Genomic DNA, 26238 nt, shown 5'->3' on the forward strand with positions numbered 1-26238 from the left:
GCATGACATTAGGGACTCTCTGGACTTACTAAGGTCCAGATCTAAGCACCATATCCCCATGGGACCTCTCACACTTCCAATACAAAGCAATTAAGGCATGAAGAAACCCTAGATTTGATCATATCAACAAAATACGGAAATAAGCTCTGAAAGATACCTCAAGAAGCCTCCTCTGATGAAATGAAAGAAGATCCAAGCTCCCCAACTCTTCTAGCTTGCCTTTCCTCTTCCTTTCTTGCAAAAACACACGAATTTGGTGAATCAATGGCCTCTTTCTCACTCACACAAATCCCTCAACCGCTTTGGTGCTCTCAAGATCCAGATAGCCGCAATGAAGGGCCATAAGGTCCTTTAAATAGGTCTTAGGACCGGGAAATTAGGGTTTCATTAAACAGCGAGGACTCGCCGAGTCCAGACGCGAACCCGCGTCCAGAACCGCGATCCTACTCGGTGAGTCTGAGCTCCAACTCGCCGAGTCCCCTCACAAAACATCAAAAACATAAGCATAAAAAGGTACCTGGAAATCCGGGCTGTTACAACTCTCCCCCACTAGAACTAGACTTCGCCCTCGAAGTCTTGCTCTGAAAATAGCTCCGGGTGCTGCTCACGCATCTCACGCTCCGGCTCCCAGGTCATCTCTAATCCCTTTCAGTGTTGCCACTGAACCAACACCAGGGGTACCTCCTTGTTCCTCAAAACCTTGATTTTCCGATCTCTGATGGCCAATGGTCTCTCGGCATAATTCAGGCTCGCATCCACTTGAATATCCTCTAATGGAACCACTGCCGACTCATCGACTATACACTTCCTCAGCTGTGACACATGAAAAGTGTCGTGAATTTGCCCCAACTCTGCTGGCAAATCCAAACGATAGGCTACCCGGCCTACCCTCGCGATCACACGGAATGGACCAATATACCGGGGCCCCAACTTGCCCCTCTTCCTGAATCGAATCACTCCTTTCCAAGGAGAGACCTTCAAGAGAACAAAGTCGCCGACCTGAAACTCAAGCTCGGACCGGCACCTGTATGCATAACTCTTCTGTCGGCTCTGAGCGGTCAACAACCTCTGTCTGACTTGCTGAATCTGCTCCAAATCTCAACAATCGCCCGACCCCCCCTACGAGCTAGAAATAATTACGAACCGCCGGATCCCCGATCCAAATCCCACTCTATCCATCCATGCTTGACAGAAAGACCCACTCTTCAATCTCAGAGCAACTCCCACGAGTCCTCTTCTTGCAATCACACACACATGCTGCACCAACCTTCGCACCCTCGGGTTAAGAAAACCCGTCACACTGACGACATCTCTAACATCCCCAGGAGGAACCACCACTACGCACACAACCCTTGATCAGAATCAAGCTGGGAGTCCCAGACTCCATCCCTGCATTCATCCTGAGACTCTTGGCTCTACACCCGCGGAATCCCTTCCGCGTCCTCAGCAGACATCCCATCATGATGTCATTCCATACCACTGTCACAGACACAGTGTTCAACCACCATACTCCAAATCATCCACTCTCACTACTACTTTCACTTCCGTGAACCAACACTCCCCCCCCCCCCCGGGGGTTACGTACCTTTCTCCTCCCTTACCCAGGGAAATCCACTTGCCAATCTTGCCACTACTCCATGTATCGCACATGCTCTGGATCTGCTCGCAAGGGCTCTCGGGTCCATGCGCTACCTTTTCCCAGCAAATGAGGGTCCGACACCTCCTCCCATACAACAACTCAAAGGGTGGCATACCAATGCACTAATGATGACTATTGATATAGGATAACTCAACCAAGGATAAATACGTGCCGCAACTCCCTCTGAAATCTAATACACATGCCCGAAGCATGTCTTCGAGCGCCTGAATCGCTCGCTCACTCTGAAGTGTCCTCAGACATCATCATGATAAGCTCTAGCTCATTTCTCATATCCCTCTTCGAGACTGAGCACCAGGTCAGCTTTTGACTCCACAGCTGAGCCTCCAAAGGTCATCCATATCATGATCCAAATATCCCACTAACTTCCTCCCCGTGACCACTATCCCGGCCCAAGGACACGCAAGTCACAAAATTCTCTTTTCCTCATGCAAGAAAATACAATCCAACCAAGGATCGTCTCAACTCTGATCTCTGGTTTCTGCTGCGCATATCCCTTGCGCATCTCGCTGCATCTCCCGACAGAGACGGAGACCCCAGTCTCGCCCCCGGTTCAACACCCAGGCTCCAGAACTCAATACTAGGGCTACTCAAACCCAAAACTCTTCCACATCATACACTGATCGGAGAACATTCCATCATCACATTCTCTTGCCATCTAGTGAGTACTACGGCTCCCCGCAGTATCACAACACCCTCTGACTAGTGAGTACTATGGCTCCCCGCATCATCACAACACCCTCTGACTAGTGAGTACTACGGCTCCCCGCAGCATCACAACACCCTCTGACTAGTGAGTACTATGGCTCCCCGCAGTATCACAACACCCTCTGACTAGTGAGTACTACGGCTTCCCGCAGTATCACAACACCCTCTGACTAGTGAGTACTACGGCTTCCCGCAGTATCACAACACCCTATGACTAGTGAGTACTATGGCTTCCCGCAGTATCACAACACCCTCTGACTCCACTAGCTCATGCTTCGCAGGCTATCATAGGCAGCTACCCATACTCGACTCGAATATGCATCACAGACTCTGGAGGCAATCGACATATCAAAATGCCCACCCTTGCGAAGATCCACTCTCTTAAATAATCTCCCTGGATGCCCATACTCGAAGGGCTCCCACTAGATCCGTAGATACCTGATACACCACAAATCGTTTCAACTCAAGATTCACGAGTAACTCCGAAATAAAGATATCATACCCGGATACCTCGGAATATCCCAACAGAACATCACAAGATCCTGCCACAACCACTGATTCCCTTACTCCCAACACCATACACACACAACAATACATTTCCTCTGAATCCCATAATAATTTCTGATATCACACGATGTGCAACTTCAGTGCATCCAAACACTCAATTGGAATACAAGGAAGGCGCTAACCCTTCAGAACACACTGATGATCCTCCGAAACCCTTTCCACTACTGCTCAAAATTCAAGCAAGAATACACATCCTAGCCCGGGAATTGGCTACTCAATAATCTGCTACCCATATTTCAACCCAGAAGTTCTCAACTGCCCATACCATCATTACGAGTCTTCCACTTGAAACGACTCTGACCACCACCAGATTACTGACCATTGACCACCCGTCGTGGAGACACCCATCCTTCCCTCAGGCATACACCACATGCATTATCTCGCCCTACACCTTTTCCTTGACCACCAATGACCCTGATCTCTTGAATTCAAGCCGCAGGTTCTGCATCCAACCCCTAACCGCTCTTGCACAAATCTCTGGTTCTCTCAATAAACCACCCGGTTCTCCCCCACTTAGGGTTCGAACCATCACTATCTGACACATCAACAACCTCATGAACTATTTCCACTAGCAATAACGCACCTGCCCCTGGAAAGTGCTACGCAACAGCCGATAATCCCCTTTAAGGAAATTAATCGATCTCATAACTCTGGAATTTTAAGGAACCGAAATGAACCGACCGCTCGGTCTATTTCAACTCATTAATTTTCGGGAATCGAAATGAACCGACCGCTCGGTCCATTTCGGCTCTGGAATTTTATAGAACTGAAATGAACCGAACGCTTGGTCTATTTCGCTTTACTCAATTAAGATAAGGTTTCGGTTGTATATTCAGTATACTCTTTTCTTTTAACCTCTTTCTGTTTTTTTATTTTTCAGAAAAACTCAAAATTTCCAAAGATATTTTCTCTTTCTGTTTTTATTTTTTTTTCAGAAAAATTAAAATTTCCAAAAATATTTTCTCTTTCTGTTTTTCTTTATTTTCAGAAAACTTCAAAAATCCAATTTTTTTTTGTTTGTGTGGTGTGTTTGTTTGCTCTTTCTTTTCATTAGGTCACAAGTGTTCCAGTACAACAAAATTTGGGGCTGAGTTAGGTACAATCTTTAACATAAGAACTAGTTAAGGGTCCCTAGAAGCATGTTGCTGTATGTTGACCAAAGCCTCTACGACTTAGAGCAAGGCCTTAATGATTCGATCTTTACCTATCGTTTCTTCCCAATCAGGCCATTCAAATCAACTTGGTCTAGAGCTACCTTACTCTTCTCATATGAGTTAAGAGTTTTTCTGCTCAGTCACGTCTTTATAGCAGAAGGTACTTTCAGTTCTTTAGCCATCCTCATTAAATTCTCCATCAACTTTCGGTTCACGACTGTAACCCTTGAGACTCTCGGTTATCACCACTGAGGTTTATGGTTGCATAAATTCTGTGTTTGTGATCTTAGATACGTATACCACGTGCTAAGTGAAACCCAAAATCCAACACCTATAATGAATTGACGGTGAATCATTACATTCAAGCTCTTACTTGTTACCTACTGAAATCTCCTTTTATTTTTTGACTGATCTTTTATGAATTTGTCTAACACCATGACTTTTCTTCCCAGAAAGATCCAGTTTAATTTTTTTTTGAGATTTCTATAACTTCTTTAGTCATTATAAAATATATCCTACCTACTTGTTCAACCGACCACATCGGTCTCACAAGTACTTCTTCCAATGTTCGGTCTTACATTAAGAATCGACGTTCGGTTGAAGTTAAGCCACCTTAAGGCTATGACATAAAAAGAAGCCTTTCATTGTTTCTCTACAAACACTTGATCGTATTTTTCGGGAAATCACACAAGCACTTCAAGTCTATCTTGACTTTGAAGGAAGCGATTCTTGCCCGGGATCACCTGCTCTCTGTCTTATAATGAGAAATCACTCACATCCCATACACATTTGCTTTATTTCTTTATCGATTGTCACTCTATTGCACGAAAATTTTATTTTCCAAAACTCTAGTTGCTGTTGGTTCAAGTTTTGTTTACACAGGGGCAATCATATTTCTTGAAGTAACAATGAATTTCAAACGACGATTGAGGATAAGATTTTGGGCGCGTGAATTTGAACGGTCTCTATACCCACGCGTGCGGACGTCTATCTGGGAGTATCCAACCTGTCATATCGTGCTTTTTCAGGCGACGTTTTAGTGATCACGTCATTATCGTCATGTTCATTCTCTCTCCTGGCAACGGTATATAAAGAGAGTTTCCTTTAGTTGACTTTTACCAGCAACAAATTCTCTCAAGATTACCAAGCAAGTTCCAACTGTTCATCTTCCTTCTTCGTTCAACAATGATGACTTCTTCTTCCGCTCACGATCAGACTGCTTCGTCTACATTGCTTTCCATCAAGCCAAACCAAAATATGATCATCGAACTTAACCCGTTTTTGTATGATTCATATATGCTTCATGTTGTTGAATGTTTGAAGTACTCTCCACTGGTTATAGCCCTAACGCAAGTTGAATCCGTTCCAATGTCGCTATTATCGCAGGTCTACTCTACGGCCTCTTATGACAAGAACAAAGAACGTATTTCCTTTCAAATACATAATAAGAAGGCTTCTATTTCAAAGGGGAGGTTTTGTTCTTTGTTGAATCTTGCTGTTGATGCTTCAGTGATCTCACCAGATGTTATCACAACTACACAGTTGTTCTCAATGTTTTACGAGATGGGATATACGGATGTGCTCACCACAGTCACAAAAGTTAAAAAGTCTTGTTTACCATATCAATGGAATGGTTTGCTAACTCTTCTCATCAAGAGTTTGGCAGAAAGGAGTGGTGGTTCGGATGGCACTAGCAAGGGTTTTCTAACTCTTTTATACGGTCTCTACAATGGCATCAGCCTTGATTATGGGACGATTATCTGGCCTCAAGTGGTGCAGAGTCTCAATACTTCTACCAGTCATTCAGAGATTTCTTGTGGACGCTTCTAGACTCTTATTACAAGAAGGGCGATTAACACTTTGGACATTCATGTGATGAAGGATGCCCTAGTCGCGTCCATTGCTATGTTTCACACGAAGAAGATCATCATCTCTGATCCAGTCAAGTTCCATAACAATGGCTCCATTCTTGAATCCATGTATCGCTGTGTCACAGCCGAAAGTTATGTTATGGCGAAATACATAAAACTTACTCCTAAGGGACCGAGAGTCCTTACTCCAGAACAGAAGCCTGCCCTGGAATCTGTAGACAAGCCTGGCAACTGATGGAAACGCACTACCACAAAGAAGGAGCTCACAGAGGAGGATAAGTCTAAAGCCTCTAAGTCACAAAAGCGAAAGTCTGATAAAGGAGATTCTTCCAAGCCCAAGAAGCTTAAGAAAATGGCAAGAAGATCCAAGAGTCCCACTCCTCCTTGCTCAGAAAATGACAAGGAAGATGAAGAAGATGAGGGTCATCATGAATCACCGAGAGTAAAACACCTCCCAGATCCCCAACTCTAACCGAACCCATTCATGACAAAATTCCTACCCCACTTCATCACCAAAACAGACTATTCCAGTTTTGGTTGCTACCATTCCTCCTATTACTACTTCATCACAAATTACAACTTCTTTACCACCACCTCCACCAGTTACTTCTAATCCTATTTCTACAACTCAATTACCACCTCCTATAATTTCTGAAACCACCACCACTATGATTCCTGAACCAACAGTAGGAGTCAACGTATCTGATACTGGGGCAACTACTGAAACTGAACCTCCAGTTATCACTAAACCTCTTTCACCCACAAACTCAACTGATTCTGGTGCTACTCTTGGTGGTGAGAATAATGAGTATGACTCTACATACTTTAGTCTATATCGGCTTCCAATTAATGAGGATGATGATGCTCCTATCACTAGCCAACATTTTACAAAGCATTAATGAGAAACTTGATCGATTGCTTGCAGACAGCAAAGCCTATAGTGGTGTGGTCCTCAAAGCTTTTCTGGAAACTGCTCTGGAACAATATACGGAGTCTATTGAAAAATCCACTAAAGCTGTTGATGCTTCTACTTCCTCCTGCAAAAAGGCCTCAACTGATGTTACTGAGATTGTTCAAACAACTCAAATTTTTCTTGAGTCTCTGAAAGGGCATGCCGACACAAATGCAGCCAAGGTACAAGCCTCTGTGGATTCACTTTCTAAGTCCCTTCAAGAAGCAAGCACCAAGTTTGAAGCTGTTCGTTCTCCCATCCAAAAAGAGAACACTTCACTCCTGAGTTCTGTGTCTTTAAGGATGGAATCTCTTCATGCTGATCTCGCTATAGAAAGTGCTTTAAAGGAAGAACTTGACAGTCAATCAACTCAACTTCAAGTTCAGAAGGTTCGGCTCGCTCAAGCAGAAAAATAAATTTCTTTATTAAAGACCGAAGGGGTTGTTTTCCGCAGCTATGCAAGGGATGTTAAGGATATGCTCACCAACATTCTTGGTGCTCATGATCCTATTCTAACTTTGACCATTCGGAATCATCTCACCACAAAACTGACTCCTGCCATTGCCATGTTACATGAAATGAAGGGTGTTTCGGAGGGATTCTGACCTCCAAAACAAGGGGAGAAAGTGCTCAACTGAAAGTGACTGTGAAAACAAAAACTACACAACCGGAAGTCAAAGTCACAATCGAACTGAAGGATAATGTAGCTTCAGGTTCTGGTACAAAAGAAAATCAAAAGGAGACCATTGATGATAGTGATAGTGATATTGGTGAAACTATTGTTGAGGCTCTCAAGAGAAAGAAGAAGGATCAAGAGTTGGATGAAACTCTTAACGTTGCAAAGGAAGCAGAGGAGAGGGAAAGGAGAAACAAGGAAGAAGAAGAAGCCTTGAATTGTAAGAAGGCCTTGTTTCCCTTATGGACCAGAGAGGTACTTATCAATCAAGCTATAGAGTTTCCAAGTATTTATTGGTTGGAACCTATTGCTTCGTTTGACTGTGATAACTCGCAGGACTCGCATCTTGATATGTCGATAACAAGAAAAGCATTCATGTTTCATTGCTTTGACTCGACTGCTGAGGTTCCTTTTCCTCATCCGAAGGTTGACCGAGAGCTGATTGACTTCTATCTGAAGTATTGCCAACCTCAGTATCTAACATGGAGTGCCCAGAAGATTGTGACTGTTAAGGTGCTCAAACCTTCACTTGCAGGGAGATTTGTCAATGTCAATTTTAAAATCACTCGAGGTTCTGCAAACTCGGTGTCAACTATCTCTCTAGCAGACCTTCCTAGTTTTAATCCCCATGACTGGATTCTGCTATACAACATTCTGCTCACTAATCCGATGGAATATGAGCCGATTCCGGAACACTTAAAGAGAATGTTAGCCTCCTAAATCCATGAAGTTGCAATTATGGATCAGGAGATTGCGAAGGTTAAGAACAAGAAGCCAACTATGAAGCCTACACCAAAACCTGGAGATGTAAACAACATGAAGATGGGTCAAATTGATTCAACACATTTGACTGTAATGTTTACCAAAGGCGAAGCTCACAGGTTATTGTTCGCTCTTGTGGATAAACACTTGTTTTCTACCGACTGCTTGGAGCACATAATCAACATAATTCATCGGTGCAAGCAGAACTCTGAAGCTGACAAGAAGAACTTTACGAATATGCTTCGGTGGTACATTACATTTCGTTATCATCTTTTGGCCATCATACCGAGGGTGTTAAAGACAGTGAAGAAGTCTTCTGTTGCTAAACAGAATTGAGGTTTCGGCTCCAAAGACGCAAAGGGGGAGATTGTTGAGTCTATTCGTGTTGCGTCATGGGCCTCATGTTTTTTATCTGGATTGGGCCTGTCCATCCGTGATTATCTAGTAGGGTTATAATATAAATATGCATGCATGTATGCATTATACATAGTTGATTATTGCGTTCATTGTTTGTAACCCTAAACACCTCTACAGTCGAAGTTCTTAATCGAGCTCTTCTGAGGTGTTGAAGTATTAATCATTCGATACATTTAAATCCATACTTGTGTTCTTATTTATTTTCATAATTGTTTGCTTTCATAGAATCTAACAATCCTTAAAGAACTTTTGTTCTAACACATTTAAACCTTCTCAGATCAACATTCAAGAATGCATTCTTGAAAGTTATCTGATAAATTTTCCATTGAAGAGTAGAAGAAACAACAATCATGGTGCGAATAGTTGTCACTTTTGCTATAGGAGTGAGTATCCTTTTGCAACAAGTCTAGCATTATAATGTTCAATGGACACATCAGACTTGGTTTTGATCTTGTATACCCAACAACAACCAATTGTGTGTTTTCTAGGTAGGAGTGGAACTAAATGCCATGTATGAGTCTGATAAAGAGTTACAAGTTCCTCAACCATATTATTTAGTCAAAGAGGGTCAGAGATAGCTTCTTTATAGGATATTAGTTCAGAGAGATTATGTATATTTGCAATAAATGAGGTAAAAGTTGTCGAATAAAAGAAGTATAAACATTTTGGAAGCTTAGTGGATGTTCAAGTATCAGTGGTCTTGATGGTAGAGGGATCTTAAGCATGTGGGGTTTCTTAAGAAACAACAGGTGGAGGTTCTAGAGCAACATGTATGGGATCAGACTGAATCACAAAGTTCCGACTGAATGGATCAAATCCCAAAGTTCCGACTGAATCACATTGTGCGACTGAATTGGAATGTTATAGAAGATAATATGTACCAAAAAAGTGACATTTTGATAAACATACAGTTTCTCACATGTTGGATCGTAACATCGATATCATTTTTTACCAATACCATACCACATGAATACACAAAGAGCACATTTTGGAGACAACTTAGTTCGCTCAATAGGATGTCATAAAACAAAGCATGTACACCCAAAAACATGTAATGAGGAATAATGAGGAAGTTTTCTATATAGTTTTTCATAGGGAGACATCTCAAAATTATGTGTAGTGGGAATGTGATTAATGACATATATAGTTGTAAGAACAGATTCTCCCATAAGGTACTAGGGAATTGAGAAGATAAGAGCAAGGATCGTGTAGTTTCAAGAAGGTAATGATGTATTCTTTCTATAATACCATTTTTCTTAGGAGTATATGTACATAATGATTGATGCATAGTGGAATCAGATTCAAGAAATTGAGTAAAAGTATTTGAAGTATATTCCCTATCAAATCACAACGGAAGCATTTTATGACAACCAAGTGTTAAGTGTTAACAAGGGATCTACATTTGCTATATATGGAGAAAAAAATTAGACTTATGCGTCATAAGATAAACCCATGTGTAATGACTGTAATCACATATAAAAGAGACATAGTAAGATGATCATCCTTTATAGTAAATTGGTGAGGGATCCCAAAGATCAAAATGCACAAGATTAAAAGGAGCAACTGAACTAGTGACACTTTTATTAAACGGAAGAGTAGAGAATTTTGCATATTTACAACTACAACAATTGAAATATCATGAATGTTCAAAAGACCTAACACACCAGCAGAAGTTAAAAACTGTAAACAAGATACAGACATGCGACGTAAGTGAGAATGGAAAAGATAAAAGTCTGAAGGCAATTTATTAAAACAAAAAGACGAAAAAGCAATACTAGAGGTGGTAACATGAGATACTTGTAGTTTTCTAAGACATAAAGATCCCCAAGTCTACATTTGATCCTAATCATCCCCTAAGATTATCGATCATCAAAATAACATATAGAATCAATGAAGTAGACCTAACAATCAAACTTACACAACTGACTAACCGAAGTAAGATTGAAAGAAAGTGTAGGAATATAATAGACACCGGTCAAAGATATATGAGGAGTAACAATGGAACCAACACCCTCAATTGGCATAGGTGTAGCACTAGCATACATAGCAAAAATACGAGAATTAGAAGATAATGAAATAAAAGATGGAAAATATGGTGACATATGATAAGATACACCAAAATGTAATATTTATAAGGATGAAGGAATGGTTGTAGTAGTAGATGAGGATAGACCTGAGTGAGACGTGGATGCTGACATGGCAGTACAATTAGAGGTGTAACACCCTATTTTGAGTCAAATCATAATTCAGGGCCATGAACTGATGATCAATTAACATAAAGCTTTGGGCCTTGGGGAAATAGAGTTTTAGACCAATTTGTTTGTGGATAAGGTAGGTTGTGTGTACCAAGATTTTGGTTTGTGCTTCGGAGCCCGAGGGTATAATGGCAAAAGTGATGGTTCAAGCCTTTCATGGGTTAAGGATTTTAGTAAGAGTTGTTTTAAGTTAAAAGTAATTAGATAGGGTTGTAAACCTCCTCATTCCCTTTCCGTGGATATAAAGATCATCGAAAAAGGAGTTGGGATTCAAAAGTTATGGACTTGAAAGATGGATTGGTAAGAAGCATGTTGTGTATGTTGGGCATACATGGCTGGAGTGATCGTGAAGGCTCATTCACGACCGCTGGGCATTCACAACTCAGTCTCAAACCCTATGACTCAGTCTCAAACCCTAATTTAGGTTCTTGGACCCTATTTATAGGCCTTAAATCATTCTCAAACCCTCTTGTCTTCAGCCTCCATCCCATTAAACCCTAAGTTCAAAACCCTAGCCTCTCTTGCACAAATTTCAAGCCTTGGAGTATTTTTCTTTGTGGAATTTGGAGAAGAAGAGATATTATAAGAAGCATTACTTGGCTTAGAGCTTGTGGATCCAAGATCTAATCATCTTCATCAACTTCTAGGAGGTATAAAGTTTCTAACTTGATGAATCTATGTGTTAGATCTAGTCTAGGGCTTCGTTTAGGCTTATTATGGTCCCTTGAGTCATCCTTTTGAGTATCAGCTACTCCAGCAGCTTAGAATGTTAGAACTTAGCATTTTTGAGGTCGTTAGTACATAAAAATGTCATCTTGATGGGTTTCGATGAATCATGCTAAAGTTAGTGTTCATATTATGGGTTTAGAAGGATATATATGGGTTTTAGGTCCCATTAAGACATGCAAAGGAGTAAAGTCGGCAAATTTATGGTTTAAGACCTTATTTAGAGGTTAGATCTAAGATTGGACATTTTGGTGTTAAGCATTAAGTGCTTAATAAGTAGTTTGGTCACTTGATGATTACGATGGGGGTACCTATGCATACACTCAGGGTAATGCATGATGTTACAATCCTTGAGCTCTAGCGAGTTGGACCTTGTGCTTCAATGGGCCGTATGCGGGGTGTACAATTTGAGAACATGGGGTGTACGCTAGAGATCTTCTTTTAGTCCTTTTGGGACTTAAGACTTTTTTAAGTTTGGGCCATGGGTTATTGGATAAAATATTGGAAGGGTAAAATGGTCTTTTACCTAGTAGAAGGATAGGATATCATTTAGACCTTTGATTTTGGGAAATGCCATTGATTATTGATTAGGGATATTTTAGTTGTATTCAATGTGAAGATTCCTGTAGCAACTGAGCGTGTGTTTGATTATCTCATATTGAGGTGAGTCTCCTCATTGTACCCGCAGGTTGAAGGCACTAATGTCGACCCACTAGGATTTGTTATGCTAGGTTATCTTTGTGACTCTTGCATGGTATGTTGGCCTAGGCCCATTTTATGACGGGAAAGGCCTATTTTTATGTTGGGTTGGGCCTATAGATCAGAAAGGGGTAGGTCTAATGTATATCATGTAGGATGCAAGCTGTCTGTATGACTCTTGCATGTGTATGCTGGGCTGCTCCCATTGGTTTTGAAGGGCTAGGCTCAATATGGTAGGTTGGGCCTAATGTGAGGGATATGCCCAATGATATGTATGGTATGTGGTATTTTTAGGAACTCACTAAGCTTTGTGCTGACGGTTTTATGGTTACGGTTTCAGGTACTTCCAGTTCGAAAGGCAAGGGTCCGACTTGATCGTAGTGCATCCACCCATTTTTCACAACTTTATGATTTTGGGCTTGTACCCTGATAATAGTTTTTATTATGATATAATTTTGAATGATTGGAAAAGGATAATTGGTGTTTCTGGTTGAATAAAAATGAAATATTTACCTTATAATTTTTGGGACGTTACAAGTTGGTATCAGAGCCTTGGTTTGAGGGATTCGGGCACACTCTAGGGTGTGACTGAACTCAAACTGATGAGTTGTTAATCTTTTAAAAGAAAAGAAATTTCTAAAAAGAATTTTGTAAAGAAAATAGGGATGTGATGCATGCAATCATCTAAGCTCAAGTAAGTGATTCCCAGAATGCCTATACGTGTTGATATGATATATCATATGAATGTTCGCATGTTAGAATAACGCTAGGGATACTTTTAGGAATTGCATGATAGATCGACATGATATGTGATGCCTTGTAGCCTAGTAAGAATTGGGTGCTATGATCGAGAATATGTATTGGTAACAGTAATTGCTAAGTGTATGTTTTAAAAATTGTACACGATTAGGATCATATAGCCCTAGAATGACCGATTTAGCCTTATTTCCTGTTCCTTGCTTGGTTGTGGTCCTAGGGTAGAGTCTTTTATTCGACACACTATTTGATCATGTATTGTGTATAATTTTCATGCATAAGGCAACCAACTGTGAGAGTGGAGGTTCCTAGCATGGATAGTAGTAAGTGAGCTTGGGATGTCCATTGTTTGTTTTGTGGCTTGGGTTGTTACTGCACGAATGTTGCTTACTTTGTGCTTTGTGGAAATCTTAGTAATGTGAGTTAACTATTGAGTGAATATGTCAAGCCACATGTTGCAAAGGTTAAATAATCTCAGAGTGACGTATTTGACTCTATTGCACAGTTTGATTCTAACCGTCGTAGGGTTGAGTTTGTTACTCGAAGGACTATCTAGGCTTTGTGGCATGTAATTGTGTTCATGATGTAATTAACTGATATAGGTGGGAGTTATTCAACAACTGATGACAGGGGGAGGTCAGAACCAAAGAGAGCCTATGAAGTTCTTTAGTAGGTTTGGTTGCGCTGATTAGAAAGTACTTGGAGTTATGATTTGAGAAGGTGACTTTGAGGATCCAGGATTAGGAAGGAACTTATATAGTGTCGGGATGTGCCCCCCCCCCCCTATTTTTTATAATTAGTCCATAACTATTGTTAAAGCTAAAAGTGACCCTCTTAAACTCATGCCATCCACAATCATCTTTAGTCTACCACAACTCTGTTCCCTACCGCAACTATTCTTCTGCTACCGCAATTAAAGAAGCGAGCCTCAATAAAGACTTATGTTACTTCCTCTGACTTAGTGTGATAGTCTCTGTTTATCCAATGTACCTTGCATGGCCATACTAGTCAGTAGTTTTATCATTTGTTTATTCTGGATGTAAGTTTTGGATACTCTATAAATGGAGTGCTCATGTTTTGTATCAAACACTTCTTCCTCTTACCACTTCTTTACTAAGATTTTTATTTATCTTTCTCTAATATATAAAGATCACTTTCTCATATCTATATCTTACTAATCATCATCGAAGACCCTCTTCACTTTAAACTGATCTCACATACTAACTTTTGTTTGAGTGCAAACCGTGTTACGAATCACTCTGGTGTTTACTTGATATAACTTGTCATTTACATTTCCTATACACTTCAGCACTTTACATTTCCGCAATTAAAAATCTAACACATATAACTTATTATTGTTGAGCTTTCATGATCGTTTGAGATTAACTTATTCTACAAATAAATCTCGTACTAACGTGTGTTCAAGTGTTTCCCAAAGTTCTTCTCGCAACAATTGGTATCAGAGCCAAAGTGGTTGCTTTTTAAATGAAACTCTGATTTTGAAAAGCCTTCTATACCACTGAAGCTCATATTTGATAAAACAAAAAGAAAAACAAAAAAATCAAAGGAAATGGCACAAGCTTTATCACTTAACGTTTCCAACAGTGTTGGTGGTTCTAACCGAGCCCCAATACTTGTTGCAAGCGAATATCACCACTACTCTCAAAGAATGGAGAGGTATCTGAAAATACTTGGTAGAGATGTGTTGAGATCTGTGGAAGAGGGACCTCATGTTCCTATTCTTACTCCTGTTCAAGCTGATGGAGCCCAAGCTAGACTAGGTGGAGGTCAAGTGGTAATGAATCATCCCACTAAAGATGATCTTGATAAAATGGAAAGTGATGTTGTTGCTTTCTATGAAATCTCATGTGGAGTGGCCCCAGACAACTTTGACATCATCATCAACTGCAAATCAGCCAACAAAATCTGGGATGTTCTCAAAAACTTGTATGAAGGTTCCGAGCAATATCAAGACAAGAAACTCACCACTGCTCTCAACGAGTTTAACAACTTAAAAGCTCATGCAGGTGAGAGTCTTGAAGACTCATTCAAATCATTCAATCTTATTGTCACAAAGTTATCAAACGTTGGCACCGTCCGAAGCAATCATGAAACAAACCTTCTATTTCTCAATGGTTTGGGTAAACATTGGACTACTGCAAAGATGATAGTCCAAGGAGATAGGAAGATTCACACACTATCTCTCTTCAAGTTGTATGGTGAACTTCAGGCATAAGAATCAATAGTGCTAAAGGATTGTGTAGACTTTGGTGGTCCACTTGCTCTCATAGCTCAAACCCCACAAAGCAAAACCACCCAATCATATGAACCTTACCCTCTCTCATATGACAACCCACCGCAATCCTATGAAGCCGATACAGAATATGATGATGAAGAAGAATTTCAAGATGCCATTGCCCTAGTTAGGCAACAATTAAATAGGCTACCACCAACCTCATTTCGTAAAAATCAGGAGTTTACCAAACCACCTTTCAAACGTAACTTCAATCTGCAGAACAATCATTCCCGATATCCCAGAAACCCTCACCAGTCTCCACAACCACAAAACGCTCATCAACCCAAAGAGGCACCGCAGTCCATTAAGGCAACTGTCTCCGGTACCTTAACTGAAGACAAAAATGATGTTATTATCTGTCGCAAATGCAAAAAAAAAAAAAACCACTTTGCTAAAGACTGTAAAGCAAATGTGGTGAAAGATAAAGCATTCTATCTTAGAATGGCTTAGGAGAGAGAAGAGAAAGAGTAGGCAAGGGCATACGTCACCCAAGTAAAGAAGGATCATCAAGTATGGTCATCTGGAGATGAATATGAAGATCTTAACAACATCAAGGGCAAAGGTAAAATATGCATGGTGGCAACTGCTGATGAGGATGGTTCAACAAAACTGCAGAAAAACTACCGCTTCATGGAGAAAGATGGAACTCTAAGCATTGTCTAACAGGTAAAACTCATGATCTAATATAACAATTACATCATACATGATTGTCAACCTTTCTTGGACAAACTCAATGATACTTGTGTTGTCGTCCTTTCAGACTATAACAAGGCTTTAGATGAGAAGAACATAGCATCCCAAGAAATGTTTCATGTGAGAGGACGAATAGAAGATAAGAGACTTAAATTTGCCATGTTAGAGATGGACTTAGTGTTAGAGAAAGATGCTAGAATGTTGTGTTAAAGTAAGTTAGGAATAGCCTTGAATCAAAGGGATTTAGCCGAAAAAGAAAATTTACGCTTAAATATTTTTATCGAAAAGTTTTAATGAAAGTGAGGCTATTGAAAATCTTGTGAATAGTGGGACTATAAATAACACATACAATTGAGGTTGGTCTAATGGGTTTTCAACAGCAAAGGACTCATCACCTCGATTTAATCAAGACCGTCCACATGTCCTCCGGATCAAGAGTTTCATTTCCCTGGAAACATTCCCCAAATACATAAGATGTCACTTCGGTAGACTTCATGAACAAAGTAACAATTGTGTTATTGAGGAAATTCTCCTTGAATCCTTAGATCCAATGCCAGTCACTAACATAAATTGTCCCAACCCTCAGTCAGCCTCTGATGTAGATTAAGAAATTGTTTTGGAAGGACCAGACTTAGTCGATGATTGTTTACCTTTACCTTCCTTAAAGTGTCCCAATAAAAATCCATCATTGAGTTCCTCTACGGTAGTCCAGTCATCCTTACCGCAGACCGTAGTCAAAAGCTTAGTGAACATTCAGCCTATTCATCATGGATTACCAATTGAAAATTTTGAGTATGGTCAATGTTCACAAAATCCAGAGCTCTCTAGTTCAGATGATTCCAGTCCTCATTTTTCAAAATAGTCAAAATCTTTCAAGAATCTGCAATTCAACATTTCTGACTGTGGTTCTCCAAAAACTCCCGCAAAATTGGCTTTCAAAGAACATCTCAAGTCTTGAAACAAAAAGGGGGATGATAAATACAAAAAAAATTTCAAACATCCCAAGGTTTCAAAACAAAAGAATTTAGAAAAACCCATCAATGACAAAAATCTTTCAAAAATCACTACAGTCAGAGAATCAGACAAAGAGGAGTGTACAGTAACAAAAACCTTTTCAAACTCTCCTACAAAGTCGCAAAAGAAAGTCACATCTTTTCAAAGGTATATTTTTCAAAATTATTCCTTGAAAAAACTAAAATGGAAAGGTCTTTTGCCAACTCCTAAATCGGCAAAGTCATCGCAGTCACTTTTCAAGACAAAACCTAGGAGAAAATCATGTATGAACACTTTTTCCAGTCCCAAGGTTTCTGCAGCCAAAAGTCATTCATGGACGGGACAAAATACTCATACTACACCCTCCGGACTGTTGACCAAATCCAGTGTTTGGATAAAACCTCTTACTTCTGGACTTTATCTTTTGAAAACATCACGTCCAACCCAACCTCGTAACATTCCAAAAGTTACAAAGTACCTAGGACTAGGTCTAAACACTAACACGAAACCTGTCCCTGAAACGCATGTGCATGCACCCAGTCAGAAAAATTATTGTGTGTCCCCAGGCTCCAAACTTGTTTGCGTGCCCAAACTAACCCATTAATTTTGTAGGTAATATGCATGGAGGAACAAAAAGAGTAGTAGTTAATTGATAGTGTCTGCTCCTTGCACATGACCGGAAGGTTAGTGTACCTTCGCGATTTCAGGCCTATATGTAATGGTGGACATGTCACATTCGGTAACAATGCAAATGGAATCATCAGATGTTATGGTGTTTTGACTACAGGAAACTTCTCAATTCAAAAGGTGGCTTATGTTGAAGGTCTCAAGCATAATTTGATCAATGTTGGTCAATTGTGCAAAGCTGGTCACAGAGTTGAGTTTGATAGTGAGTATTGCTACATTTTGACAAGTGATTGAAGCACCTGCTTGATTAAATCTAAATCCAAAGGCACAATGTATCCCTTGGATGTCTCATTGATCATTGGCAAACCATGGTTGTGTTTTCTATCCAAAGCCGTATCAGAAGTCAGCTGGTTGTGGAACCGCAAGCTAGCTCATCTCAACTTCCGATATATCAACAACTTGGTTACCAAAGAACTTGTATGTGGTCTTCCAATTCTAAAATACAACAATGACACTCTTTGCCCAGCTTGTGAGTGTGAGAGGCAAATAAAGGGAAGCCATCCACTGGTTATCGATTCTTCAATTATTGAGCTGTTGGAATTACTTCATATTGATCTCCGCGGTCCATCTACCATAGCCAGTCTTCATTATAAGAAATACATACTGGTTATAGTTGATGACGACACTTGTTTCACTTGGGTCTTCTTCTTGAGACTCAAATCGCATACACCGCAGGTCCTGAATAATGTCATCAAAGAAATCGAGCTTCAAATCAAGCTACCAGTAAGAAGAATAAGAAGTGACAATGGAACTGAGTTCACTAATTAGCTCTTGAATAGTTTCTTGGTTTCAAAGGGCATCAGTCACAACTTTTCAGATCCCTACACACCGCAACAAAATGGAGTTGTAGAGCACAAAAATCGTACATTGGTTGAAGTAGCTAGATCGATGTTAAATTTTGCCAAACTTCCATTATACTTCAGGGCCGAAGCAGTGGCAACGTCATGCTTTGTTCAAAACCGAAGCATCATTTGCAACCGATTAAACAAAACTCTATATAAGGGCCTGAACATCCACAAACCAAATTTCAGATTCTTTCACATTTTTGGTTGCAGATGTTTTGTGATCAACAACAAGGATCATCTTAACAAATTTGCACCCAAATCAGATGAAGTCATTTTTCTTGGCTACTCTACAAATATAGTGGCCTACCGAGTTCTCATCAGACAAACAAGACTAATAGTCGAAAGCTTCGATGTTAAATTTGATGACTATTATGTCCACAACACTGCTCCTTCAACATAAACAAAATTCATCCTGGAAAGTGATATCCCAGCCTCTTTGAGTCCCCTAAACATAGTTGAAGTTAACTATGATGATCTATTTGACCCCGTAGAAACAACACATCTCTCTGAAATCCTTGTGTCTCTGGTATCTCAACAACAACATGCTGAAGTATTTGGTCCATCTCTCTCTAAAGAATTGTCTCTGAACACTTCTACCTTGCCGGTTGAGGGGGAAAGATCAACTCTGGCTCAGATGACAACCATCGAGGTTCCAGTACTAGAAGATGCAGCTCCGATATCTACTCACAGAGTCCCAATCAAACCAAATGCTCCTTCAGATTCTGAGGATGAAGAAATTGAGAACATTGACACAAGATCAAATTCAAGGGTTATCACTCATTCATCTTTCCAGGGGGAACCATCTTCAATCTAGAGGGAACTCCCATTCGCAGTACCCGGGGAACCTCCTTTCACAGCTGCAGTTCAAGCTCCCACAGTCCAAGATACTTCTGCGGGCTGCTCTCAAGTCGAGGGGGGAACTACCTTCTCCAACCGCAGAATGCTCTGACGTTGAAGATATTCCCTCTACCGCAGCCGCTGATCACCAACAATCTTGCCTTCATATTTGGACAAAGGATCACCCACCGGGTCAAATGATCGGTAACCCATCTGCAGTCATACAAACTCGATCTTCTAGTGATCTTACGGACCATTGCCATTACGCAATCTTCATGTCTGCATTCAAGCCTCGAACCATAAAAACAGCACTCAAGGAGCCAGACTGGATCACCGCAATCCAAGAAGAACTAGCTGAGTTTGAAAGGAAAAAGGTGTGGAAGCTGGTATCGAAGCCAAAAGGCCACACAATCATCGGTACTAGATGGGATTACAAGAACAAGCTTGACGAATCCGGTGCGGTGGTAAGAAACAAAGCAAGACTTGTTACTAAGGGGTACAATCAAATGGAAGGCATTGATTACGATAAAACCTATGCCCATGTAGCCCGAATGGAACCCATACGCATCTTCTTGGCGCATGCAGCACATAAGAACATCAAGGCTCACCAAATGGATGTAAAAAGTGTCTTTCTCAATGGTGAACTGAAGGAAGAGGTTTACTTGCAACAACCTCCGGGCTTCAAATATCAAGAATTTCCAAACTATTGCTACAAGCTTGAAAAGGCAGTTTACGGTCTCAAATAAGCTCCATGTCTGGTTACAAAAGAGGTGTGATTGATCCCACTTTATTTAGAAGGGCAAATGGTAATCACTGAATGCTTGTCCAAATATATGTGGATGATATTATATTTGGTTCAACGGACCAGAATATGGTGGATGATTTTGCAAAGCTCAAGAAAAACAAATTTCAAATGAGCATGAATAGAGAGATCAATTTCTTTCTAGGTCTTCAAGTAAAACAAGTCCCTCAAGGGATTTTCATCCATCAGGAAAAATACACATCAGAGTTGTTGAAGAAATACTCAATGGACAATTGCTCCTCAGCCAAAGCTCCAATGGCCTTTAGATACAAGATCTCTGTTGATCCTACCGGAGAGTCGGTAGATCGCAAAACATTTCAAGGAGTGATTGGATCATTGATGTATCTAACCGCAAGCAGACCAGACATTGTCTTTGCCACAGGCTTATGTGCTCGATATCAAGCCGATCGTAAAAGTATCACATCTGACCGCAGTCAAGCAAATCTTCAGATACCTTAAGGGAAGCAAAACTCTAGGCCTTTGGTACCCAGCAGGAAATGACTTCAGTCTACAAGCCTTCACCGATGCGGATCATGCCGGTTGTAGATTAGATCGAAAGAGTACTTCCGGTGGCTGCCAATTTCTAGGAGGAAAATTATTCAGCTGGTCTTCAAGGAAGCAAAATTGTGTCTCTTTGTCTACCGTAGAGGCAAAATATGTGGCCGCAGCCAGTTGCTATTCTCAAGTTCTTTGGATGAAAAGTCAACTAATAGACTACGAGTACAAAATGTTACGGGTACCAATTTTGTCGCACTCCAAAACCGGAATGGTGGAAACATTCTGGGGTTGAGGACGTCATGTCAAGTATCACAACATATACAGTATAGTAATCAAAGTACAAAAACCATTGCATTAATAGTAATAATTTTACATAGGTTACATTTAACAATAACATCAAAGTAGATATAGGAAATAACATAAGCTGCAGCTTGGTACTAGGCTGACTTCGCAAAAGCTCCCGGAGTGTACCTGTCTATTTATGACCTGAGAATACAAGTTATTTTGAAAGCGAGTATCAACATTTTAATGCTGGAGAGTTCATAAGTATTTAATGGCATTGATATAAATACATGTTTTTCTTCAAAATAATCTCATAAAAGATGGTGACTTGAGTTTATAGGGTATTAGAATCCTTTCCATAAAATCCTATATTTTCTAATAAAAGTAGTCTTCTACCAAGACCCAATTGTTTTATGTTTAAACCAAGGAGTATCTCTACTAAAAGAAGTCTTCTACCAAGACCCAATTGTTTTATGTTTAAACCGAGGAGTGTCTCTACTAAAAGCAGTCTTCTACCAAGACCCGACCGTTTTATGTTTAACGAGTAATTTCCCCCAAAAGTACTATCATTATCAAAATATAGTTTATACTTTAAAGAATATGTAAGAAGTTCGCAAGCAAAAGTAATAGGGAAAATAATATTTTACCACAACAGTAACACTGCTGGCTAAAAGTAAACAAAACATAGACTCCAGAAAGTATTAAGTGAACAATACGCCTCGGAGAGTCTAAAAGAATGAAATACAGACTCCAGGAAGTATTAAGTGAACAATACGCCTCAGAGAGTCTAAAAGAATGAAAAACAGACTCCAGGAAGTATTAAGTGAACAATACGCCTCGAAGAGTCTAAAAAATGAAATACAGACTCCAGGAAGTATTAAGTAAACAATACGCCTCAGAGAGTCTAAAAGAATGAAATACAGACTCCAGAAAGTATTAAGGGAACAATACGCCTCGGAGAGTCTAAAATAGCCTTTAATCTTATGTAGATTAGTTTAACGGTTTAAAACATGGCCTAGTATATAACTAGGAAAATATATCATGATGGTTTCATATATAGAAAATTCCGAGATAATACTTCGTACCTTAAATCCATGAATTATAAGGTAAATGTAAAGATACTCGTAACCATATCGATTGACGATCGAATACTTGACGACCTACTGGCATCGAAATGAATGTGACATTTGTCACCCCTTGGCTTGGTCGCTGGGACTGTAGCTAACAGTCAGGATGTGGGAGTGTCTGTCCTGTATAGATCTATACACCCCATGCCCGCTCTCCCTCCAGGAGACTCTGGTTACCAACTTGACAACGGTGGAATCTGCGTCATGAGGATGTATCTCGTGCTTTGATTTCTACAAACCTCTCCTTTTACTAAAAATTATATGTTTTAGAATATAGATATAACTAAGCTCTCCTTCATGAATGTTATGGTTGGTTTCTAAAATATACCTATTATAGTTTACTTGAGAGGTTATCTAGATGCCTTTGATACCCAAAGGTGATGAATTTCTTGATGGAACTTTTATGACTATATATGTATACATAATATATAACTAATATTTAAACTACCTTCGGACGGATAACCGTTACTCTAAAGCCACATCCAAACAAGGAAAATGAATTAAAGCGAGTTAGCCTTCCTAAGTCCTTTAAACATTACTTATATAGCTATACATATACAGGCATGCATTTGACAATATAAAAGTATAAAAAGAACTTTTGGTAAAACCTTTGGAAAATCTATAAATAAGAATTTATGACTTGATGTCAATTTATAAAAACAAGATTTGAAAACCTTTAGCTGGATAAAAACAGTTTAACATGCAGAAATCTATTTGCTAGCCAGTTATTAAACACTTGTGATTGATCTAATAACTAACTAGTTCAACTTGTATCCCCCACCCCCATTAAATCATTTAAAACCATTTAAAAAGGTTGATCAAGGGGTATGAACTCACCTGACGTGGGTGATTCGGATGAACGGATGGTATAGGATGCTAAGTGTCAAGTGAGGACTTGAACACACACGCGAATCCTATTTAACATGTAGTGAGACATTTAAGTATCTAATTAGTCATTTAATAACTATTATGCAAGTAAATACATCCTAATACATGAAAACACTTTGCCACAAGTGCTAGGAGTAATAAGGGTTGCATATAAAGAGTGTATGGCCTCACATTGGAGTTTACTCCTCAAATGGTGGCCCTTATGGGTGTTTACAGTGTTTGGACCACTTCCCCCATGATTTTACAGCCGGAAACTCATGGAAGTGGTGTCATTGGGTGCTTAAAGGTCCTAAACCACTCAAGGAATTAAGCTAGACTCGAATCAAGGGCTAAGGAAGTGACTAGGGCTCAAAATGACCCTTCTTTGGAGTTTACGGTCCTTGGACCAATCCATGGGAGTTTATGGTCATAAACACATGAGTTTATGGCCGTAAACTCATGTTTGCCCATTCCTTTCGTGTTTTGGTGTTTCTATCTTATGCATGCAAGGTTCTAGTCACTTATTCAAGCCATAGAAGGTGTTAAGGGAACTTAAACAGCATTGGAAGGTGTTCACGGTTTTGGGAGATCTTCCCAAACCGTAAACACATATTTTCATGGGGATCTTGATGTTCTTCAAGGGTTTCTCATGAATTCTAAGTGAATAACTTGATAGGAGGAGTGTACTCACTTATAGGAAGCTTGAAAGAGTGTTTGGAGCCCAAGAACACTAGTGTGTGTTCTTGGTGTTCTTAGTGTTTTGAGGAACACTTGAAGATCTAAGAAAAGATGAGATTTCCATGGATGAAATCGAGTATATACACTAGATAAGGTGTAATATGTACGAATCTAGGAAGAAAACGCTTACATTTTGGCGGATTTGACGGAAATGTGATATGATACTTGAGAGAGAATTCTTGGTGTTCTTGAGTTGAGAAGTGAAAAATGAGCTAAAAATGACTAAGTGTCATATTTATACTGTTGGGGGTTTACGACCGTGAACTCCATGTTTACGACCGTAAACTCCAAAGTTTTGGAGTTTCGCGGCACACGTGATACACGACAAACTCTAAAGTATACCTCCTTTTATTTGTCCGCTTGACGAATATAAAATAAAATACTCAAACGGACTTAAAACCGGCCAAAAAAAATTTGAGATGAATTTGGGTAATTTTTGATGTGCTTGATTGTGGAGTTTATACAAATGAAAATTTCGGGTTGTCACATCATCCCCCCGTTAGAGGGAATTTTGTCCCGAAAGTAGAGTCCAAGCACATACGCAGATGCAATTGAGCGAAGCAAAGATGATGTCACTTTAGTTTCATCGGATCCTCTCACTCCCCAGTGAATTCAGGGCTTCGCTTGGTGATCCAATGAACCTTCACTACCAGGATACGGCTTTGCTTGGTTCGCTTGACCTCTTATTGGTTTCTACATGAAGTTGGGTTCTCATTGATTTCGATCTTGACGAGTGGGATTTTGAGAGTCACGTCAGACAAGCACGTTTTCAAGTCTAAGATGTGGATAGATTTGGGTGGAATTTATGGAATTTCAACAGTAGTTGTGGTCGGACGGGGGTTGGACCAATTCTTATCAAGAATCTCGGATGGTCCTAAACTCTTGGGAAGATAGAGCTTTTCAGTACTTAGAACATAGTGTACTTCCATGGTTAGATCATCACTTGGCGTGATCTCCATTTTGAAGTTCAAAAAGTTCTCTCTTACTGGGGTATGGTTCTCCGAGTTGGTTCTTAGAAGGCTCAGGTCATCTTCGGATTCGTACTTCCTAATGGTTGGCTTGAGGAGGTTTTTCCGGATCATAGGAGGTATTGGCTATGTACTGGCCTCTAATGGTTATGTGACATCTATCTCGACCTAGTGCAAAATGGACCTGCACTTCTAACTCTTGAGGTGTTTCTAACGGAAACTCTCAAAGTCGGTGTGATAGGGGGGTTTTACCAGACGATGCTTAGAAAATTTAAATTTTCAATATCATCTAATACATGCTTTCACAGCATGATCCCTAATCGGAAAGAATCATGCTCTTACTCGCTTTGCTGTTTAATGGATAGCAGTCTCCGATCAGGGCTAACTTAGCCCTTAGAGATTTTCTGTAGTGCTGGACTATTTGAGGGATCGTTCTACTATTTCTTTTGAGATATTATGCTTTGGAACACCTAGTAGTCCAACGAATCTCTAAGACATGCCCTATCCACCTATGAGTTGGCTCCCTCCAGTTTGTATGAAGTGCGTGTTCTTGTACAACCCATCGACTAACACCTAGACTTGTGTCTAGTCTATATACTATTTATGATCTAGGTTATAAGGATTAACGCAACATACCATTTAACTTTATTCAAGTACTCTTGGTTGCGGAGGTGGTCATGTGGTTCTTGGCATTCTAGTATTTAACTTTGGAGAGTGCAGCCTATCGTCTATAGGGAAACGGTGACTTCTCTCGCATGAGGAGGTGGTGTGTCCTAGACACTACTCGTCTGTAACTGGATGGACGAAGTGCCTAAGTAGTGTGGGTATCTTTTGCAACTACTCTTCTGGTGTTACCGAGTTTTCTCTATCTAGTTTAAATCTAGACAGTATAGGGTCCCGTCACTTAGAACCTCTGATTTTTCTCATCCACTTCTCTCAGAGTTTAACCTGTCACAACTTTCAGGTTTTTGGGACTACTGCTGAGATGCTTAATTTGTGGGATTAAGCGCGAATGGATGGTCGTACTCGATGTTTTTGACTCTTACGACTTGAGTTACTTTTCTTAACCGAGGGTGTTAGCTACTATGTTGGCTTAACCTGGATGACAACAAATTTGGAATTTGTGGTCATTTTAGTAGCTCAACCTGCAGTGGTTCTCTTGACTCTAGCTCCTTTTCTATGGGACACGATGAAGGGTCTTACTATAAGGTTCATGGTCGACCTCATACTCGGCTTAATCACTAATACTCGATGTATGCAAGTCGTATATAATTGAGATTTGACGGGATGTTCAGATGTGTGGCTCCACCCCAAACCCACAACCAAACGAGGAACATGGAGTAGGGAGGAACCACACATCTTAAATCTTATTGATCTAAATTATATACCACTATAATGCATATAC

Source organism: Lactuca serriola, chromosome 8, assembly GCF_051521515.1.
Source record: "Lactuca serriola cultivar US96UC23 chromosome 8, Lser_US96UC23_V15, whole genome shotgun sequence".
Classification (NCBI taxonomy): domain Eukaryota; kingdom Viridiplantae; phylum Streptophyta; class Magnoliopsida; order Asterales; family Asteraceae; genus Lactuca; species Lactuca serriola.